Genomic DNA, 18,708 nt, shown 5'->3' with positions numbered 1-18,708 from the left:
TGGCTTTAAGAGGATCTTTTCCTGGCTTTAAAATGAGGACGATCATAGCCTCCTTCCAGGAGTTTGGGACTCTGCCTTCAGAGCTGTAGACATAATTAAATAGTTCACATAACCTTAGAGCCAATTCATCCCGAAGGATTTTATAAACCTCACCTGGGAGGGCATCAGTCCCAGCAGCCTTGTTGTTCTTGATCTTTTTAATATGCATTTTTACTTCACACTCTGTAATGAGGGCATCTAAGGAAGCTCAACTACCCTCAGTTAGAACTGGTAGTTCTTTAAGTCTCAGCCAGTTTTGGATATTCTCTAGGCTTTGCATATCTTCCTGTTTACATGAGGTTATTCCACTCTCCTCAATAGTTAATTCATTTATATTGTTCTTGACTTGATCTGTCCGTGCCTTCCAAGCCAGAAGAGTCCCCGCCTTTTCACCATATTCGTAGTGTTGCATATTATAAGTAGACCACTGGGCTTTTACTTTTAATTCGAGTTTTCCCCTATATTCCTGATGGAGGCAATCAAAATCTTTATTGACTTGTGCCAATTTTTCAGTGGATAGCTGTGAGGTACTCAGCCTCTCATCCTCCAACTTCCCTATCTCTTTTTCTAACTTCTGAAATTCCAGAGACTCTTCCCTGTTTTCTGAGCAAATCAAACTATGAATCTGCCCTCGTAAACTTGTTTAAAAGCATCCCAGACAAAGTCTAAGGAGGTCGAACCAATATTAAGGGCAAAGTAATCTGTAGTGGATGCTGGAAAGCATTGCCCTTTTCAGAGTCCACTTGGATCTGGAGCTTAGCCTATCACCTACATAGGAAAAAGATATTCGGGCATGGTCAGAGAGAATACTAGGAAGAATGGAGATATCGCCAACATTCTCTAAACCCAGCCTTTCAGTTAAGATATAGTCAATCCGTGAAGAGTGACTGTATTTTTTGCTAAAAAAGGTAAAACCTGTTTTGTCACCCTTCTTAGCCCTCCAAACATTAGCTAGCCCAAGATCGTGTATCATATTGATCATTACTCAGCGAATGCGTGGGGCACCCACATGATAGCTGTGATTAGAACTGTCCCGTAAAGGATTAAGAAGGACATTGAAATCTCCTCCGATGAATATTGGAGTAGTAATTTCTGTTAATTTAGCCTGCATGTTAAAAATGAATGATGGATCGTCGACATTTGGGCCATAAAACTACACTATTGTTAATTCAGTCCCCCCTATTTCGATCTGTGATACAATCCATCTCCCAGACTGGTCCGAGGAGACTGATTTAATATTACCTTTTGCCTCTGACCTAATTATAATTGCCACCCCCCTATTGTGTGCAACCTATTCTGAGGAGCAAAAGAGCTCAATCCAACGATGTTTGCCAAAGATGGTCTTACACTCCAAATTGCTCAGATGGGTCTCCTGGAGGAGGCAAATCTGGACAGAAGATTGTTCAAGAGATTTTAAAAACAATCCTTGCCTTCGTGGACATCTAAGCCCGTTGGTATTTCATGAGATTAATTTAATTTTACTACTCATTAAGGCTGCAAAGTCTGCCCATTAAGAAGACAATATTCAAATGTTCTAAAGAAGGCTTAGTTTCTAACACAAATCTGAGATTGAGGATATTTTTTTAATATTCTCCCAATGCTACCCCACCTGTGCTCCCCCTCCCACCCACAACTAGGGGTGGGCATCATTTGCATAATCGTGTTACGCAAATCTCCACGAAACGGTAAAAAGTCTCAGCGAACACGCAGAAATCCCGCAAACATGCGAAATTGCTTGTTTGTGATGCTTTTTTCCTGTTCGTAATTGCTGTTCGCGTGTTCGGGGAGAAATATCTTGCGAACACGCATTCTGAGAACGCGAACAAGCAAATAATTTCGCGCAGTCGCGGAACGCAGAATTTTGGGCAATTTCGCGTTCTCTGCGGAACGCAACATTACAGAAATTTCCGCAAATTCTGCAAACGGAACGGAATTTACCACCTAGGCCTAACCACACCTCATCCCTGCCCCTGTGTGTCCCCCTTACTACCCTGGGAAACCCCCCCTGATCCTCCGGGTATAAACCCTATGGGTGGGGTCCCCTCGATGCTATCAGAAATACAATTATACAAACCATAAACCTAACCCCTCTAGGAAACCCTGCAAGATAACCATTGTAATGTTTACTGAATTAAGATAGAACCCATCGCCGCCCCTACCCCGATCTATACCTCACTCCCGCTCCTGATTTTATCAATAAGGGTATCTACCTCCTCAATCTGTCTCATAATATACATGTGGTTGTTCCACATAATTCGAAGGGATGCCGGGAATCTTAGTTGTACCTTAGCCCCCAGTAAAGTCAAGACTGTCATTCTTTTGCCCAACTCCCACTGTTTTGTTGCAGTGATATGTTATATGTCAGACCTAATAGAAAAGGAAAATGGGCTAGAAAAAGAATTACATTTAACCGAGCCTACTCTCAGAGCCAGGGATAAAATGTTCTCCTTTAGGGAGTATGTAAAAAAATTTACTAACATTTTCCTTGGGTTAGATTTTGCAGGATTCCTCTGATATGGTCTCGATAAACTTGCTGAATATCCTGGGTTAGGTCAAGTTCCAGAGATTCCTTTAGAATTGTGTCCTTTAAAAGAGAAATCACAACATTTTTGATTTCTCCCCCCTCCAGATCTTTTAGCACCCTCCACCCTGCCCCTCCCCCTCCCCACCTCCCTGCCCCACCGTAACTCCCTCCACGGGCCGCAGCTGCTTCAAAATACTTAGGGCCGATTACGTTTCGGAATCGTTTCCGACCGAATCGGGATCGGTGGTTCTGAATGACCAATTACAGTGCTTCCGAACACAGTTTCAGAATCACCCCTATTGACTTTAATGGGAGCCTGTGTTCCTTACGCAAACACAGGCTCTCATGAGGAAAATGGGTGTCCGGGGAAAACCCTGTCACAGGCACCAGTTTTTGAATAATGAGAATGACCATTTACTGGCTAGGTATTTGATCAAACCTATGAACTGCTGGGAGACTTGCCTCCTTTTACGCATTAGGGCAGGTACAGTCAAGTATTTATTGTGTTTCCCTCTGGGTTTTCGGGCCAACCTTGATTTTTCTCCCTTTCCATGTGATGGACGTTCAGGCCAATTCCTATTACATTTTTTTCATTTTTCTGTGGATAATATATGCAATACACAAAGTTCTTTTTACTCCCCTTTTTAAGAGGTGTTTTCGTGTCAATTTTAGAGAAGCATAAAGTATTCTTCTTGGCACTGGGTGATGTTGAGCTTATTATCCTTGTGGGGGCTTTTTTGAAAACTGCAGCCTGAGCTTTTAAGTAACTCAGTGAATACTGTATGACTGTATTTTAATAAGTCCTGTAAAGTACTGCATATTTTTATGTGCCTTCTTTTTAATTCACTACCACTTTGTATGGCTTATCGATGTATGATTTGTTTCTTCTCTTTTATGGATATGACTGAATGAATGAATTGGCAATTGCACTTCCACAACATGCCATGCTTGATGATTTCATGTATTTCAGTTTCTGAGCCTTTAGGGCATTGCATGGTACTTTCTCTGTTATCCCATGTACTTCTTGCCCTAAACAGGCTATTAACCAACTATTCCCCGCACAAAACTAATTACACGTCTATATGCGAGCATGCCGGAGAACTCTACTGTTTGCACACCCAAAGATTATCTCACCTGGGAACGTGACCTTGTCCCACTGTTTACTGTGGCTCAGTGCCAGTACTGCTGCAGGCTTGCTCAGTCTCTCTCTCTCCCAGTCATAGGCTAATACTGCTGCATGTCAGGTTCTTGCATAGACTGTACCGTGCCCCTGCTCAGATGTATCAAATTGGTCTTTCTGAAAATGCAGTGTTTTAGATGTGGGGACCATGAAGTTACTTTTCTCTGCTTAACATGGGAGTGTTCTGCAGTTGCCCATTTTTGGACAACTGTTTATCAGGCCATTGCCTCAATTATTGACTTTTTCCCCCGAGGACCCAATTGGTTGCCCTTTTGGTACGTGTCTAGGATGTTTCCCGTGAGGTTCATTGCCGTAGTCATTTGACTGCCCTTCAACACTTACCTTTCTTTGCTTGGTGCTCCAAGCCTCACCCAGTTCGCTCCTAGTCACCCCCCATGGGTGGAACTCTTCCCCCCTGAGCCATGCCCAGTATATCTCTTGCTAGCTGTATGCCTGCCCTGTGGTTCCTGTGGGGCAAGGGGGGGGGTCACACATCCAGCGCATTGTGGGGTTACTGAATTATTTAGGTTCTATGGTATGATGTAAAGGTACAATTCATGTCTCCTAAAAATGGTGCTGTGTGATGTTTCCCTGTGGTTGGACTTTCTGTGGTGCTGCTCTCTCCTGCCTCATGTATGGACTGTATGCCAAACTTTCACTCTGCTTTTTCTCCTCTTTGTTTTTCTCTAATTGGGGATCTGTTTTCCCTGCACGACTATACGTCTATATGTCAGGACTATACGTAGCACTGGTTATTCCATGTTTGTTGTGCTATGTGTAAATTGGTGCAAATTTTCACACAAATAAGAGCTTTAACTCCAAAGAAGCACTAAGTGGCCTAGAAGGGAGGATTGAATAAATATCCACAAACATTAACTCAGCACTTCTCACAGCCTCCTCCTTCATTTGCATGATTTGAAAATGAGATTAGGCTTGCTAAAATAGGCAACACATAACATAAAATATCATGGTTCCTGGGCCTAACATCGTCTAGCTAAACTCCTTAAACGCAATACTATGCAAAGCTTTACATCAAAAGGAAACCATTTTTTTGACTTGCACACAGTGAATATACTCATAAGTGCATTTATAGTTACACACATTCCTCTTTATGAACATAACAACATGATTCCTAAATCCCCATCACCATCTTGACTCACTTCTTTCCACCATTCACATTACTACCACTATGACATTCAACCTTTTGGGAGACATAAAGGAGGAATTTGCATTTATATTTCCAACTTATTAAAAATTGTTAAAATTACTAGAAATTATTATACACACTACTATCAGATAGTCTCAGTCACCCTTAACAATCGGGTTGAGCTACTAATAGTCAATTTCTATAACAATATAAATAATAAGGAGTTTGCAGGGGTTTTAAGTAGCTTGATGGGGGAATTAAACGCCCAGAATTTGTCGAGGGGGGAAAATAAAATGTTGGTCTGGGTCGGGGATTTTAATTTGAATACTTGTGACCAAGAAAACTGTGGTTTTCAGGAATATGGAAGGGGGGAATATGTGAGCAGTTCCCACTTTATGCACTCCGATAAAGGAGAGGTACTAAATAATATTATGTCAAATTTTGACCTTGGCTTTGCAAACCTAATGTGTACACCCAAGGTAGAATTTAGTGCTACGTTTTTAGCAAGAGGATGTCACTCCATTATTGATTTCATAATTGTGCCAAATAGTTTCACACATTGTGTAAAAAACTTTGAGATACCAATTATTGGTATAAGTGACCACCTTCCCCTTAGTTTGATCATAACCACGGAAGAGCTAATCAGTACCACTACAATTGAGTCACTTACTTGGACTCAAAACATTACCATAGCTCGCTACAATGGGTTAACACTCAAATGGAGCACTGTAGACTCGGTCAATAAATTTAAAGAAATAATAACCTTGGCCCTCACAGATATATTGGTATGTCTGGATGAGAACTCTCAGGAAGAACGTACCCTGGAAGCCTTTGGCAAAATCACAAGGATTATCCAAGATAATCTAACCAGGATGCAGAGAGATAAGCCCAACAAAGGGGTGGGCTGGTTTGAGTCTGGGTGTACTAAGGCGTATACCGCTCTTAAGAACGCCTTGAGTCAAAAACCAGGGAATCACGAGGCAATAAGACATTGCAGGAAGGTATATACAAAGGCAAGGTGTCAGCGGAAAAAAGAAATTAAGGACCTAGCGTGGCAGAACCTATTGACTGCCTCACAGGGTAGAGATCCCAGGGCCTTTTGGGAGGCAGTCAACGCACCATTCTTTAGTAAAAAGGAGGAGAAAGGCTGGAAATCGCCATAGATGAGAAAACCTGGATTGATTTCTTCTCAAAGGTTTATGAAAACAAACAGGGGCTCCCTATGATAGATGAAAAACTAATAGGGCCCCCGCTGACAGGGGGCAATTGTCATCCTATTACTATGGGGATCACCCTGCAGGAAGTTCAGATGGCTATACAAGCCAGTAAAAATAATAAAGACCCGGGACCGGATGGGATCCCCAATGACATTTTTAAATTTAATATAGATCTATGGACCCCTCTTTGTACCCGGGTTCTTCAGGCCTGCTGTGCAATAGGTTTTATTGGTACCTGGTCAGAATCGGTTATTATACCAATATATAAAAAGGGGGACAGGGAGTCCCCATCAAATTATAGACCGATCTCCTTACTAGATTCCCTCATGAAAATGGCGGGGAGGGTGGTCTTAAATAAGTTACAACTATGGGCGGATGAACACGATATTTTGAGCCCTGTACAGTATGGCTTTCATGAAGGGATGGGTACAGTAGAGCAGGTTCTAAACCTCGTTTTGTTACAAGCCAAATACACTCGGGCTAAAGAAGGTCAACTATATGCCATCTTTGTTGACCTATCCGCATCTTTTGACTGCGTGATACATTCCAAGATGTGGCAAACTCTCGAGGAAATGGAAGTTGAGCCTGCCATTGTACTCTTCCTAGGCAGCTGTATACAGGGGCAACTTCCAAGGTTAGATACGGACTGAGGGGATAGTGCACTGGGTCCTTCAGTATAGAAAAAGGGGTAGGACAAGGGTGCGTATTGGCCCCCTTTCTCTTTACCCTTTATACGAACAAACTTGAGGAAGAACTGGGTGCTTGCAAAATAGCCCCCCCAGGTATGGAAGTAACTCAATTGTATCACTACTGTACGCAGACGATGCGGTATTGATGGTGAGAACTAAGGTGGGAGCGCAGAAAGCCCTAACAAAATATCTTGAATTCATGAAAGAAAGGGGCCTCATGATAAATGCTAAAAAATCATATGTGATGCGGTGTGGGAAGGGACGTGCAAGTTGTAAAACCCTTAAGGCATCGGGACTTGTAATTGAGCATACCAAAACTTTCCCATACTTAGGGCTCATAATTGAGGGCTCTGGCTCCTGGGGGCCCGATATCAAGAATAGGACCCTATCTTTTAAGCGCACTATTGGAGCGCTAAGAAATTTTGCAGCCAAGTTGGGCAAAAAACCCCCTGAAATCATGTTAAAGATTTATATATCTAAATGCAGAAGTGTTGCATTGTATGGGGCAGGGATCTGGGGCTATCAGGACACATCGGCGATTCAAGTTGAAGAAAATAACTTCCTTAGATACCTTTTAGCTCTCCCGAAAGGTACCTCAGTGTTTAATTGCCATCAGGAAATGGGGTTGGACTATATATCCGATTTGATTAAATTACAACCGGTTCTACTCTGGCGCAGAGCATGGGCCTCAGAGGCCCTTGTTCTAAACCAGGATATAATAAAGGATGTCATGGCCCTTGAAAATGTAAAGCGCATAGCCTGGCTTGAGTATATCAGGAAAATATTTATAGATATACAACGTCCTGAATACTATAGCAATCCAGTCTCAATCGTGAATATCTCGAAGTCTGAATTGAAAAGGCTATGTATGGCCCATTTTGAACTCTTAAGGTGTGTAGGAGAGATGAGGAAGAAAATGGTTAGTGAGCATCAACTATCGCTGACTACCTACACAATCCAGCCATATTTGACCTTATGTAACTTGGGCTTTGATCCATTCATTTTAACTAGATTTAGGTTTAATTTATTTCACCGGTTTGTTACATTCCCAAGTAAAAATGATTGGTCAAGAACCCTAGCTCCTTGCCCATGTGACTGTATATCGGTGCAAACCACCTTTCATATAGTATTGTTTTGTAAACTATATGAGAGTGAGCGTAAAAGGTGGATCAAACAGTATCTGAAACAAGGTGCCTGTCGGCAATGTCGCCCTGCGTTTCGTAGCCTGCAGCAACTGGGAAACGCTACTTGTACCATGGTGATGACTGGATTTTTAAAAAATGTTTTAAGAACACGGAATATAATGATTAGCGAATGTACCTTAAACTGATTTAATACTGTTTTAAAAAGGTTTTATTATGTATGAACTGTATGTATATATATATATGAAATGTTGCTTTTATGATTTTATGAAACAAAAATCGAATAAAGCTAATCTGAATCTGAATCATTCAACCTATACCTCTGAAGTTGCGTTTGCGTTGTCCAAATCAGAATTCTTTTTCTTCCCCTTTCCAACCACTGTCATAATTTGTGGCCTCATGTGGTTTTGGCGTAGGGCAGTGCCAAAATTCACCTGACTGCGCTGCTCTACGTCAAAAGGAAAGGGCAGAAATGCACCTAATATATTCAATACAGTGCATTCCTTTCCTTCCCCCTGCACTGGTGCCATTTTGGGAGCCTAATCGCCAAAACAGGTGCATGGATGCATCCAGTAGGATTGTTTTTGTGCAGGAAGGGGCACCTTCTGCGCAAAAACAATCCTGGGAGTCTTTTTCTTTTTTGTTGGGTTTTGGTGCATTCCCAAGTTTACATGGTTTTGTAAATCTGGGAAAGTGTCAAAATCAACGAGTGCTGTGTGGGAACACCCAATGCAACGCCCATGGAACAACTGCCTAGCTCAGAATCAGGCACCACAGCAATTTACGCTGCCTTGCCTTACCCCATATTCATGAGACCATTCAAAGCCATGCAAAGTGGCTTTGTGTGAACTCATAAATATGATTGTATAGCTTGCATCGCTGGAGCATCACAATAAGTGACTACTCCAGATGCGCAAGTGTCTCATAAAAATGCCCCTCAATATTTTATCCTTCCATAGCTCTTGCTTCTTTACCTCATTGCACCCCTTTTCTTGTATTTTGTTTATACTCTTGTATATTAATTTGTATTCACGCTCAATATTATTATATTATTTCAAAGTTATTTTGAAAATTGTTTAAGTGGAAGGTAGTGTAGCATGGTTTATAGTGCTGTATGAATGTGAATTGTCCACCTTGCATTCTTCCACCTTAGGAGCAGAGATAACTCGTCTTCTTGATTGCTCTCATCTAGACTGTTCTGGTTTGAGTGCCTCGAACAGCTGGAGGGGCGGAGTAGAGCAGTGAAGCTGGTATCAGCTAGGTTTGGTTTTGAATCATTATTTCTTGTGCACATTTATTTCTGGTAGACTCCTTGAGTGAATGCTATCCAGTGTCTACACGCTGGCCATTCGTATTGGATTTGCCACCTGGGATATTTTCAAAATTCTGTTGTCGTTTTAAGTCTTGGGAAATATAAATTCAAGGTGACCAGGCACCACTATTGGCTTTACAATGCAGCGCAATCTTAAAAGGATTGTCAAGACCAATAATCATGACTGAAAAATATTGGCAAAGCAAGATATATGGTAGTTGTCAATGCTTGTTTGCCCTGTTAGCTTTCTCCCCTAATGTTTTGTCTTTTTTATCTCTCTTATGTCCTCTGATTGCAGTATCATTCACTCTCTCTTTTCTCCTTACGTTCTTCCTTTCTGTCTCTACAACTCAATTCTCAAAGCCTTTGATTCCCTTGCCCACTGAGTAAGCGCAAGAGCAGTTTTGACTCCGACAGTGGGAAATGAATTACTTAGTTAGGTGATACTTTCCTTATTCTGTGATCTACCTTATTCTTTACAAATATATATTTTTTTAAGTATGAGGGACTTTATTTAGGCATATCCAACCTCCAATGAAGAATAGGGGATATACAAAATATGTGAGTCTACTCTAAGTAAAAGTTTATATGCTACACATTTCAAATGGTCAGGTAAATACTGTCCGACACTTTCACATGATTATTGTTCAAACCTGAGAATAATGATTGCCCCATTGGATAGCACTCATGTTCAATGTGAGTTTCTGTTCGGAGCTGGAGCGGGAATCATAGACGCCAACGTTCACTGATTTACCCACACCAGAAGACGTCACCTGCCAGTTTTCAATGTCATGAGCAATTGGAGAGTCGCCGTTCGTGTCAAAAAGCACCTCCTCACCAACTGCATCAATGAAATGGACATTCTTAACATAAGGAAGTAGCTACAGGAGAAAAAAAGGAACATTTTAGGTGAAGCCTCAAAGAGAGATAGAGAAAACATGCTGTAACTTATAAGGTGACCAACAAAGAATGGGTAAACGGGTTTGTGCTTTTACTATGCACTGCAAAATCATATATTCTTTAAGTTTCTGTGTTTTCCATGTCTTTTCTACAATTATTCTTACATCAGTTCTTCTGTCACATGGGTACACTCCATACCAAATTGCCTTCAGCAATGTTCGCTGAACTTATGCGTGCTCGCGGAGATTTTTTACCATTTCGCAGAGCTTTGCGGAGCGCAACTACGCAAATTCCGCCCACCCCTAAATAACCAACCAACCTTCACCAATAAACACCAACCACATAGATCCAATATTTCAAATATTTGCCAGTGAAAATAGAAGAAGTGCAGAGGGACAGGAATAATGATATAGGCATGACATATATATTTCACTAAAGAAATGTGCAGTTAAATAAAAACACTTAGGACATTACAATACCCTTGTAAAAAGTTTCTTATTCACATTCTGACATGGCTGGAAACATTTTGAGCAGGTATAGTATACCGAGCCTAGAATAACAGAAGAAGGCTCAGCACATGTAAGATTAAGGGCTAGACTACGATGTTGGTCGGAGTTGCCTCCGACTGACAACATTGCACAATTACAATGTGACTGCACATGGTGTGGTCGCATAATCCGATTTCTCAATGGGAGCTTGTACTGCCGCCGTAACCCGGCCATTGCACTAGCTCCCATTGAGAAATGGGAGAGTCTGTTAATTCCTGCACTTGAAGTGGCAGGCACCTCAAGGTGCCTGTCACATGGTGCAGAGATTAACAAGGGGCACCATAGGTTGCCCCACGGCCCCCAATTGGAGGATGCAGGGAGAAGGGGCCCTGCTAGGGGCACCCAAAATCACTTTGCAACAGGTTTCCCATGTCGGGAAGCCCCGCATGGAAAGCCTGTCGAAAACCGAGCATCGTAATCCCAATGCTGGAAGCGCCATCCATTGAGATTATGTGCCAGTCTCCGACTGGCCGACGGGCTCCTTGAATAACCGTCCGGTTTCAATTTTGACCACACGCATTGTAATGCAGCGGTCGGAATTGAAACCATAATGAGGCTCAGAAAGCCTCCAACCAGAATGTAAGTGAGGTTTGCAACAAAATGAGGACTCAAGAGAGAGAATGTAGTATGTGCATTTGTCTGAGAGCACGGGATTCAGTGAAAATCTGATGATAAGCAGAGTGTGTTGCACATACAAGAGAGTCTTTGATAGAAGGGTGAAAGGAGAAGGTGAAATTAGATGATTTGTGAAAGTAAGATGTTAGAAAGGAGTATATGTGACATACAATAGTGTATGTTGTGAGCTTGAGGGAAGTGATAAGAAAGAAGGGAGAAGGGTATGCAACGATGTGTGTGCAAATGAAAAGTGTAATAAGATGGTATGTGAAATAGAACAGGGGAGGTGAAGGTTAAAAACAGACAGTGTGAGGGTCATGCATTTAAGAAAATCAAGAAGTTGAATGATAACAAAAGAGTAGCTGTGAGACTAGAGGATAGTGTGGGACACATGAGAGGAAGGGCAATTGAACAAGTGGATGCCTGGACTGCCACCAGCAGGGGGTAACATGTTTACAGTACAAATGTGACACCACGGGAGTGGGTGATACAGAAAGATATACCTTGAACTAGGAATGGCAAAAATGCATGTGCTAGCCCTAGATGTTGCTGAGACTGAGATAAAAGTAGTTGATAAAGAGAGGGGTATGGCAGAGATAGAAGAGGTGAGAGAGTGGGAAAACTTGAATGGTGTCAAATAAGTATGTATAGTAGACTACAATGCATTAAATTGGAAGAGAGATGGGCATGCAGAAATAAAGAGTATGTGAGCATTGAGGGTTAAGAGAAAAGTGTTAAAAAGAAAATGAAGGTGAAACAAGAGAAAACTAGAAGAGACTGAGACGGGGTAGACATGTAAGCCAAAGAGGTGCACATGAGAGGGAAGGAAGGGGAATGAGAAAGATGGGATAAGAAGGAGAAGAAAGAGTAGACAGAGATACGTTCAGGAGAGAGAAACAGAGCTCAAGAGAAGGAATATGTTATATAGAAAGGGGTAATACAAAAAAATAGGGGCAATGGTTGGAGAAGCACAGAAGAGCAACAGAGAGATGTTCTTCCTCATGTGTTTATTAAATGGAACTTACTGGGCACATGTTACCCCCTGTCCTTCTCACACCCTGAGTGGGAAAGGTCTCTACATTGGTATATGAATGGTCCAGCCTTTGTTAAATGTGCATGTGAATGGCAGCAATTGGTTCTAAAGAACATGAAGCAGCAAGACTGGTGGGTTATAACACTAGGAGTTACAACAGTGACAGCAGGTCTATAAGTTGCAGCAGCAGACGTTTCAGGATGATGATGTGAAATTTAACCTAAGAGACAATGGTGTCAAATATTGCGTACCCACTCATTCATTTATCTATAAATTCCTTTCATTGAGTTAATTACCTTCTCCAGCGACATATCTGAAACCTATATGTTGCTCATGCTTTGTATGTTTTGTTAGAGATGAAAGCTTGCACTAATCTGCCCTGCTGAATTTGTTCTGCAGGGTACAAAATATTACATTTGCAAAGAGAGGAAGATTATTTTGCTACTGCCATGCTGTATTTGTTCTATGATCAAGCAAAGCTTGCCCTGCCCCTACCTGATGTGTACCCGCCTTGTGAGGGTGAAAACTGCCTCTGCTCTTCATGTACCTGTCCTCTGATATATGGAAGCTTACACTGTCTTTGCCCAAGATATTTCTTTTCTATGAAGAAGGGTTGGTTCCACTGCTGTTACCCAACCTAATGATCCAATGAAGAACAATCAGTATACTGAATGTACTTGCATCGCATGCCATATAATTAAAGGATTGTTTTCCCAATATTTGACATGAGATATAAAGTCCTGCCATGCTGAGGAAGTCCCTGATCACATAGGGCCAATATTCAAGCATCAATACATTGTACAAGATACAGGATGTATCTCTGTTTATCCATCATCCTGTTTTAGGGAGACACCCGTAAAACGTTCTCGGCTCACCTACACAATTTCAATATAGGTTTAAGGTTAATGAATGGAGAACATAAATGTTGACTTGAGGGACAAAATTCCACCTTAAATTTGGGAAACAAGAACTACAAAACTGTACACCTATTGATCAGAAGTACTCTTGTGTGCTTCCCAGTACTAGCTTGATGAAGCTTACAACACTACATGTTGAGGCATTCATCATCCTATGTGAGTATATGAATCTCTTGTTTGACTGTTTTTCAGGGTAACTGCACTTGTAGATTTATGTCTGTTCACTGACAGTATACAACAGTCCCTTATCTCCTTTCACTCCTTCAGTATAGAGTTCTTTATGGTACCTGTGCTGCATGCACTGTTCCTGTTCCAGGACTGCCTCTCTCCTTCTACTAGCACCAATATGATGGTACCCCACTGGGCGTCCTCGTGTGTTCCACTTTGAATATTTTGTTAGTCATGGATGATAATGAAAGTATAATAAAGTCACTCCACATTTGATATAAAAATGCTTTTATTGTCTCAATCCATTCTTATGTTCATTATACAGTGACCTTTAGTGCCTCCAATTGCTAATCTTCAATGCATTTTGGACATCATAGCAGTCCTTCATCAGGGGGTGCCATGTTAGTGAAAAAAAGCAACTCATCAAATATTCACCTGATTATATTAATGATTTTGTTCATCTAAAACATTCTTATGCTAAAACAAAGTGCTCAATGATTATTCAATGCCATGCTCAACGATGATGAAGTAGTTAATTACAAAGGCTTATGCAGTCCATTCATTAATTACAGACCAAAATGTATATACAGAACTTGTAAAAGCATATCACTATGCAGTATTATGACCAATAGCATTCTTCATAGTGTATCTTTGAATCATATTGTTAAACAACAAGGAAATCAAAGTGCATCCTGAGTTAGTGCACCCATTATTGGTACCCAGAGTCAACAACTCCTCAGGGTTTTTGACGGCATAAGATTCAATCTCCGCAAACAAAAGTTGACTTTTGCATTTTATGGTTTTAAGACTGATCACTGTGTATGATTTTCTTGTCTCTCTACTGTGATATTTGTAAAATGAACAACAAACAAGAACCTAGGAGGTCTATGAGCCAAATATACTGGCCAAACTGGCATGTATTCCACTATGTCAGTAGCTAAAATAGGGTGATATGTCTAAACAAACTTTTTAATGGGAACAAGGCACATCCCCAAATTAAAAAACAGGAACAGCGCAAACGACAGTATGGAACAAACAACTGTCGCAGTTTGGGCCAACATGTTTCTGCCTACCGGGCAAAACGTCCCTTGGCTTTCATTAGGGCCACTGCTCTTAACTGGTTGCTACTGTTATAAATGTGTAAAACAAATAATACACCAACCTAATAAGTGAAAAAAATATGTATAATAACTGTTAGGAACAATACAACCTGTAACTACAGTTATGTACTCATCCTCCTTGTGAATGGATATTAAACGTGATCTAAGGAAAAATATATATGTATTACTTATGTTAGTACCAAGTGTTACATGATTCACAGACACAGGTGCTCTCATCATCTCGTATATATATTGAAATAATACCAAACGGTCAGTTCCTCCGAGTTCGGAGGAATTGTTCTAGGGTGGAGGACTTCAAGACTCATGCCAGGAATTTGTCTTCACAATTAGTGGAGAGACATTATCCGCGATCACTTATCAAGGGGTCTCTTAAGCGAGCGCACAACAACAATCGGGAGGCGCTCTTAGAACCGCCAGCTCCCAAAATCCCCACCGAAAGACTAACTTTTGGGAGTACCTTTAACACAAGAAGTAATAGTCTGCAGAAAATCATCAGGAAGCACTGGCGTATCCTAAACCACGGTAATGATAAGACTGCATTGCCTCTATTTGCTTTTAAAAGATCAAATAGCACCAGGGACCGTTTAGTACATACGCGCCCCAAAGCGACATCGAGGAGAATTCTGGGTACCTTGTGGGACTTACCACCTGTAGTCGGGCACCACCCTTGTGGTAATTGTTCAGTCTGCCCACAAACGAAACACTCTACTGAGATAGACATAGGCACGGACAGGCCTTGGTCACAAACTCACTTTACCAACTGCAACAGTGATAACCTTATTTACTTGTTGACCTGCCCGTGCTCTACTCAGTATGTAGGAATGACCACCCGCAATGTGCGAATGCGCATGCTTGAGCATAAGAGCTCTTTTCGCTGTAAGAAATCTATGACGCGATTAACTAGACATTTCCTAGAGAAGCAACATGGGAAATCAGAATTTGAATGGACGGTTTTGGGGAAGCCCTTCATACCTTCCCATGTGAGCAATGTTTCCAGATACCTTTTCCTGAGTGAGCAAAAATGGATCTATAAGCTCTCTTCTGATACAGCTGGACTCAACGATCTGATACTGTGGAGTGCTCTATAGTTCTTGTACCGTTGAACAGCCCCACTATATTACTGTAGACAGGCATATTTTAAATCGTCTTATAGAATGGATAGATGAGACCCAGATATTATCTAAATACCAGGCAGGGTTCAGACCAAAAGTTAGTACAGTAGATCAAGTGTTCAGGTTCATGTGCATCTGCTGGAAGTACATTAACATAAGGAAGGGTAGATTGTACGTGGCATTTATAGACTTTGACCTCGTTCCACGGAATTTGCTGTGGATAACATTACGAGACATGGGGGTCCCAGGTGAGCTACTTAACGAATTAATTCGACTACACACAGAGAACTATGCAAAAGTTAGATGGGGAAAGGATGGTGAATTATCAAAGCCCATACCTGTAAGCCGTGGTGTGCGCCAAGGATGCGTATTAGCACCTACGCTATTCTCACTGTACGTTAATGATATCCCGTGTATTTAAGGGACTGTGACCATGACTCTCCAAGGCTAGGAGAAGAGGCAATGACGGCATTACTTTTTGCCGATGATACAATCCTCATCTCACAGACTCCGAAGGGCCTTCAAAATCTGGTGAATTCCTTTAATGGTTACTGTGAAAAGAAGGGGCTGGAAATAAACTCATCCAAAACAAAATACATGTCAATAAATCCACAAAAGTCTTTTAAGAAAAATTTGGCCTTAAATAAACAAAAATTGGAATATGTGGAGAGCTTTAACTATCTAGGTATTACACTGGACAGCAATAGTTCATGGAAGGGACACCTGACAAAGAGTAGGTTGGCTTTCAAGCAAGATTCTATGCCCATCCTAAAAGTGCACGGAGCTAGTGACTCTAAAGCCATCACACCGGCACTGGAAGTCTTTAAAGCAAAGGCCCAATCGGCTGCACTTTACGGTGCTGAGGTTTGGGGGCATTGCTGTAAAGATAACTTTGGACGGGAAGAAAACCACTTTGTGCGCAGGTTATTAAAAATACCAACTAGAACCCCCCTAGTTCCAGTATTCCTAGATTTGGATCTTAAACGGACAGATCGTCAAGCAGCTCTCAGGCCATTGATGTATTGGGTAAGGTTATGGACAACCCCTGAGTTGTGTAACTATAAAAATGGATTGATAGAAATTACCCAGATTGATGAGTACAAGAAAATTGCATGGCTAAAACACATTGAACATTGGTGTATAAGGCTAGGGCTGTCCCATTTTTGGGACGAACCCCATAATATGACTTCTGTGTGTAAAAAGATTTTAAAAACTACCTATTGGTATCATGTTAATGACGAACCAACTAATTGCTCATCTACTGGTATATTGACTCAGACATTTTTGAAGAGGTGTGGCGCCGCGGCCAGGGCGACTGACGCTGGAATCTGGGGACCACGGTTCGATCCCCGGCTCTGGCGGCAGGTCAGCCCAGCACCATGTGACTCTGGGCAATAGCTCGCTTAATCTTCCCGACGGCCCCCCAGCGCCTAGAGACCCTTACGGGTGATTGTGCGCTTTACAAATGTGGACTTTACTTTATTTTTGTCCACAAAAGATATGTCTGCATTCGAATAATTTATGGATGAGATAAACCCACCACTAACAAAAACTTTATATTTACAATTTAGATATGGGGTATTACAGACCAATGCTCATACATGCAAATAGGGAGATAGCAATGAGGATGGTTTCTGTACCCTTTGCCCACTAAAGGCCAAGGAAGATGATGTCCATCTACTGTTTTTCTGCTCCGTTTATGCGTCACCTAGACAGCGCTGGATAAAACCCTTGTGTAAAAATGTGGGTGTCAGGACGTATAAAGAGGCTGAGCGTATTATAAGGTCTAATACCTCACAATTGGTGATTTTTTGTATAAGCAGATTCTTATTCAATGTGTTCCTTATTAGAAAACGTTTTGGACATAAATTATAATGTAATAATGAAATCTGCAGTCTTCTCCCACAATGTTAAATAACGTAGAATGCACTGAGTCTACTTTTTGTACAAATCACATGGTTTTAAAGATTTTAATCTAGGTTTTATTCTGGCTTTTTATAGGGAATTAACCTTTTTTACGGTTTTAATTAGATTTTATGTAATATGCATAATTAATTGCACAGAATTAATTGTTACTCTGCCTCACTATATATTAATTGTAATGTGTCCTGTGATCTATTGTTGTCAAATGTACTTTTTTAGCTCGTGTTTATAAATGTTTTTTTTTCTTGTTTGTACTTCCTGCTTTTATGGCTATTAGCCGAAATAAAGTTGAACTGACATTGACATATTACTGTAGACAGCATATGAATAGATCAGAGTCTACCTTTTTCTTGGATTACACACTTAAATACATCGAATGGTTGGTGTTTCAGCAGTGTTAAAAAGCAGAAATATATCTGAGATGTTTAAGCTGCTCCTACTTAGGTACTTCCGTTCTCTTTTCCCCTCTTTTACCCCTTTTTTCATGACACCCATAAATATATTGAGATTCCATCTGAGCACTCGTTGGTGCAGTAAACTATGTAAATGACTGCAATGAGGTTTCTAGGCAGCCATGAACATCGTTTCATTGGACCAGTTATGACTGGGCAAGCGCAGGCGCATAGCGTCTTACATATCATTGCGGTTAGAATACTTTTGTCTTAGAGACAATACCTATTAAGTACTACCGCATACCAGCGGAACTACAAAAATGGACGATTTGTGGTCATCTTGTAGTTTCACTGCTAGCCATATGGGATGAGCAGAGATACAATATATATATTTTTTTTAGTAAAGAACTACTGAACACATCAATAGAAATTGTCTCTCCCGCTAAAAACTTTGATTTGTGAAATACCGGCATTTGTGAGAGCACGCGCGCCTCCGGAACTACAGCCATGGCCGTGTTGACGTCATTCTGTAGTTCCGCGGAAGGTTCTGTGCGCCCGTTTTGTACTATTAATAGGTTCCCCGTGGGTACAGAGCTATACGGGGGGTTTTCAGATCAACTATGACATCCAAGAGTATGAAGGACCGTACGTGGAGTATTGCTGGCGTTACTATATTGCTGAACAAACAAGCTGAACAAACAAGCCATACGGGGCATATACACATGAAAG

The sequence above is a fragment of the Lissotriton helveticus genome, chromosome 7 (genome assembly GCF_964261635.1).
Source record: "Lissotriton helveticus chromosome 7, aLisHel1.1, whole genome shotgun sequence".
In the NCBI taxonomy this organism is placed as follows: Eukaryota; Metazoa; Chordata; class Amphibia; order Caudata; family Salamandridae; genus Lissotriton; species Lissotriton helveticus.
This window is presented reverse-complemented; position numbering follows the sequence as displayed.